A 6,000-nucleotide genomic window follows, 5' to 3' on the forward strand; every position below is an offset into this window, starting at 1 on the left:
TTTTGACATTTCCCCAGAGAGCTAATTACTGAATAGCTCTAATTCAATAGCTATGCGCAGCGGCCGATGCTAATTGAAATTAGCCGTTATCCCAATAGGAGAAATTAAAACCACAATTCCAGTCAACATTTTGGCGTCAGGGAGAATAATTATTGTGGTTATTTTGGTTTTGTCTTTTCCGGTTCGTCTGAATTCCCGTGTCGCTTTGTTAGTCTAATCACGAGATTTTATTTCAATATAGATATATAATATATATATATATATATATATATATATACTATATATATATGTCCTATATACATAGATATACATACAATATGTATAAATATATATATGCATATATATTTGAATATGTATATATGCATATATATATACAAACCATCCCCAGGTTACAATACGCGTTCCGATCTGACGACCTCGTATAGGCCGAAAATCGTCATAACCCAAAATATCGTTGAAAATCATAAGAAAATCTTATTTTTAATGCTTTGGGTGTCTTGAAAAGGACATAACCTGTATTTGTATTGAGTTATTCATCCAAAAACCTCCAAAGTTTGGCTGTGTCACCATTTCAGAATCATATTTCTTCTGTCGGATTGGCATAGTAAATTTAGAACGTCGTAAGCCGAGCCATTCATAACCATAGGACTGCCTGTGTGTGTATATATATATATATATATATATATATATATATATATATATATATATATATATATGGTAGATATATATACTTATCTATATATATATATAATCCGACAGAAGAAATATGATTCTGAATTGGTGACAGCCAAACTTGTCTCATTATATATATATATATATATATATATATATATATATATATATATATATATATACTATATATATAGTATATATATATATATATATTAGTTTGCATTCTAATATCTATTCATTGTTAGAAAATTGGACCAATTAATTACTTTATTCGTTTGTCAAAAGTCAATTTAGGTTTGGCTACTTCGCTTGTTTTCGCGTTCCACTTAATTTCAGACCAATTGCTGGAGGAGAGAGAGAAAGAGAGAGGGAGGGGGTGGGTTTGTGGTTTCAGAACCTTGCAGTTAAATTGAAATGTGATGAATATTTGACAGAGAGAGAGAGAGAGAGAGAGAGAGAGAGAGAGAGAGAGATTTTTCAAAACGTAATAGTAATAGATATGTATGATGAATATCTGGCAAACAGAGAGAAAGGGAGAGAGAGAGAGAAAGGTTTCAGAACCTAGCAGTTATATAGAAATGGGATGAATATTTGACAAAGAAAGAGAGAGAGAGAGAGAGAGAGAGAGAGAGAGAGAGAGAGAGAGAGAGAGAGAGAGATTTTAAAATGTAGTAGTAATAGAGACTTGTGATGAATATCTGGCAGACAGAGAGAGAGAGAGAGAGAGAGAGAGAGAGAGAGAGAGAGAGAGAGAGAGGTTTCAGAACCTAGCAGTTAAATTGAAATGTGATGAATATTTGACAAAGAGAGAGAGAGAGAGAGAGAGAGAGAGAGAGAGAGAGAGAGAGTCGATGGAAAATTGTGGTCGCGAAAGCACCCAGCATTTCTCGTATTTTCCGAAACGGATCAACTCATTTTTTGAACAGCAGGAAACTCTGCAGCGTCCATCATCCATTCAGAACAGTGCGGTCTTTATTGAAGGTTTTTCTTTTTTATCTCTTCTCCTCAATTTACCCGTTATTCTTTCCTCCCCGTTATTTTATTCTCAGTCGACGAGAAAGGACAAGTAATAACGTGAACGAATGAATGTTACTGTAGTGATTACCGAACTGAAGTAGAAGGTATATAATTAGAGAGGTAAATCATTATAGAAAGGAAATTCGTTATTATTATTATTATTATTATTATTATTATTATTATTATTATTATTATTATTATTATTATTATCCTTACCAATTGCTGGTTTATTATTATTATTATTATTATTATTATTATTATTATTATTATTATTATTATTATTATTATTATTATTACCAATTGCTAGTCGTTTATTATTCTTATTATTAATTATTATTATTATTATTATTATTATTATTATTATTATATTATTATTATTATTATTCATTACCAATTGCCAGTCGTTTATTATTATTATTATTATTATTATTATTATTTTTATTATTATTATTATTATTATTATTATTATTATTATTATTATTATTATTCCTTACCAATTGCTTCAAGCTTCAAGATTTAGATCAATTTCTGAAGTGTGAGCATCACTGAACTTTTTAGACCATAACTTGGTATGAGTTTGTGACCTAAGTAACCCACTTAAGGAGTCCAGATTGCCACTAAGATGTTTCTTAAGTTAGCTACTTCCTTACTGATTATTCTCATAATTTCTGAGAGACGTACACGAAAGGTTATTTTAATTCTAGCTGGTCTGAGTAAACTATCATCATTGCAGCCTAAAAATATATGCAGGAACTCTTCCAATATAAGAAGAATTTGTCATTGTCTACTGAGTTATAGGCACTCAAATCTAGACACTCAGGACTGTGAAAAGAGGGAGTGAGAGTGGATGGACAGCAAAATAAAGAGCCCCAGAAAATGAAGAGATAAAGCACAAGGAACTGGGAGAAAACCACACAGTTACAGTAAGAGGTAATAGTTACAGAGGTTAAGCAGCAAGACTGAAGAGAGAGAGAGAGAGAGAGAGAGAGAGAGAGAGAGAGAGAGAGAGAGAGAATCTTTTATGATAAAAACCATGTTTCAAATAAATAAAAAAAGAGATAACGATATAAATAGATAACAGAAAGCAAGAATTAAAGAATTAACAATGCAGGAAATGCATGAGAGAATTATATAAACGATTAGAGAAAAAAATTACCATTTGAAACAAGAAATTAAAAAAAATCATAAAAATGGAGAAATCAACTAGCATTTTTTTATATAGCATTCCCCCCCCCCAAAAAAAAAAAAAATAAACGGATACCGCAAAATTCGGACATCAGGAAGCATCCAGTTATTCAACCCCCGCCCCCCTACCCACCCACCCGCAAACACCCCCACCCCCCTCAGCGTCCATTAGAGCACTGAAATCATTATATTGTTGAGTGAACCATTTTTCCCCGCTTTTCATTTATTCTCTTCCTTATCCTTTTTTTATCATTTCCCTTGATAAATAAACGATGAACAAGCGAGAATGAGAGATGGTAGAAAAAAAAAAAGATTAATTCCCCCAACGCAAATGATTGGGATGAATAAAATTGCATTACAGTCAATGTATTTCCGACTTAGCAGGAATACGGATAAAATGTTCCCCCCGCCCTTTTTAATTGATGTGTATCAATACTCTTGCTCTTTTAGTTGGAAATATATTACCCTCTTGGTTAAAAATACATGACCCTTTCACTTAAAAGTATATTACCCTTGCAGTTAAAAATATATTACCTTTCCCGTTACAAATGTATTTACCCTTTAGTCAAAACTACCTTACCCTTTTAGTTAAAAAGATATAAAGATATTTACCATGGCAACACTCAAAGATATAAGCAAATAACTGTCATTTCATAAGCAATTGATTGATAACTTATCTGGCGTCCCGTGTACGAGGGTCATTGAGTGACCTTGCAAATGATAAACAATGGCAAACTGATGTCTAAGCTAATAAGAAATATTGTTTAACTAATTAAAAAATGATATAAATAGGAATATTCACACCCCCCCCCCCTCTCTCTCTCTCTCTCTCTCTCTCTCTCTCTCTCTGTATTGCCTTTGTCAATTAAGCATCTGCTCCCCCCCCTCTCCCCCTCCAAACACGCAGACAGACAGGAAGAGAGTCTAGGGAGCGAAAGATTAGAAAACCACGAACAAGGAAAAGAGAGAGAGAGAGAGAGAGGAGAGACTGCGGAAACATTTAGATAGAAAGGTTAACCACGAGAAAGAGGAAAAGAAAATGAGAGACACAACAGACACGACAAGGAGAGAGAGAGAGAGAGAGAGAGAGAGAGAGAGAGAGAGATTACACAAGGACATAAAAAACGTAAAGAGAGAGTCTTATGCTCTCAATGTTAAATATCATGACCGCTACCAAACGGTATTTGATGACATCTCACACTGTACGAAAGAAAAGACACGACCAAGCATCGCACCTCTCTTCACGTCCTCCTAAAATACCCGTGACCTCTCCTGACCCGAAATGTAGGAGGGCATTGTATGTTCATCACTTTTCGCGGGTCAACTGTCAACTTTAATTAGTCCGGGAACGGGCGCGCGCTCTTCCGTAATTTGATCTCCTGGTTAGTGTCAAAATGGTTTGCTTAATTAGCGACCCCCGGGGGTTAGTGGGGAAGGGGGTGCTTTACCCAGGTACGAATGTCGGCTAACCTGAGCATTTTTTATTACCAGTTTTTATTTCGTGTCATTGTGGACAATCCGGTAATGAGAAATAAACATTATGTGAATGGGATTTCACCGGATATTTCTTTCGTTCCCGCTAGCTCACTTCATTCTGAACCGTGTTTAGTCTTTATACGCTATTTTACAAACATCACGCACTGCCTTTTTGCGTGTTTCATATTCCAAACAAAGAAACAAGCAAACAAGGGAACAAACCAAGCCGAAGACATTACACACTTGTGGAAGGTATTATTAAGCTTACTCAGAGGATGGAACCTATTCATATGGAACAAGCCAACCGAAGGGGTTATTGACATAAAATTCTAGCTTCCAAAGAATATGGTGTTCAATAGGAAGAATGAAGAGGAAGTAAATTGAAATATAAACCGAAGAGATCGCACTTATTAAAAAAACATAAATTAGTAAATTAATAGACATATAAAAATGCATTAAAATGCTAGAATAGTATTAGATTATTAATGCATTGCAACTTTGCTTGAACTCACAAAGTTCCAACTACACGACTCCCTCAGCAGGGAGGCTGTTCCACCGTCCAACGGTTTGAGGAATAAAGGACCTCTGGAACTGAGAAGTGCGAGGAATAAAGGACCTCTGGAACTGAGAAGTGCGAGGAATAAAGGACCTCTGGAACAGAGAAGTGCGAGGAATAAAGGACCTCTGGAATTGAGAAGTGCGAGGAATAAAGGACCTCTGGAACTGAGAAGTGCGAGGAATAAAGGACCTCTGGAACTGAGAAGTGCGAGGAATAAAGGACCTCTGGAATAGAGAAGTGCGAGGAATAAAGGACCTCTGGAACTGAGATGTGGGAGGAATAAAGGACCTCTGGAACTGAGAAGTGCGAGGAATAAAGGAAATCTGGAACTGAGAAGAGCGAGGAATAAAGGACCTCTGGAACAGAGAAGTGCGAGGAATAAAGGACCTCTGGAATTGAGAAGTGCGAGGAATAAAGGACCTCTGGAATTGAGAAGTGCGAGGAATAAAGGACCTCTGGAATTGAGAAGAGCGAGGAATAAAGGACCTCTGGAACAGAGAAGTGCGAGGAATAAAGGACCTCTGGAATTGAGAAGTGCGAGGAATAAAGGACCTCTGGAACTGAGAAGTGCGAGGAATAAAGGACCTCTGGAACTGAGAAGAGCGGAGGATAAAGGACATCTGGAACTGAGAAGAGGCGACGGAATAAAGGACTCTGGAACAGAGAAGTGCGAGGAATAAAGGACCTCTGGAATTGAGAAGAGCGAGGAATAAAGGACCTCTGGAACAGAGAAGTGTGAGGAATAAAGGACCTCTGGAACTGAGAAGTGCGAGGAATAAAGGACCTCTGGAATTGAGAAGAGCGAGGAATAAAGGACCTCTGGAACAGAGAAGAGCGAGGAATAAAGGACCTCTGGAACAGAGAAGTGCGAGGAATAAAGGACCTCTGGAATTGAGAAGAGCGAGGAATAAAGGACCTCTGGAACAGAGAAGAGCAAGGAATAAAGGACCTCTGGAACAGAGAAGAGCGAGGAATAAAGGACCTCTGGAACTGAGAAGTGCGAGGAATAAAGGACCTCTGGAACAGAGAAGTGCGAGGAATAAAGGACCTCTGGAACAGAGAAGAGCGAGGAATAAAGGACCTCTGGAACA

Source organism: Macrobrachium nipponense, chromosome 45 (genome assembly GCF_015104395.2).
Source record: "Macrobrachium nipponense isolate FS-2020 chromosome 45, ASM1510439v2, whole genome shotgun sequence".
NCBI classification, from domain to species: Eukaryota; Metazoa; Arthropoda; class Malacostraca; order Decapoda; family Palaemonidae; genus Macrobrachium; species Macrobrachium nipponense.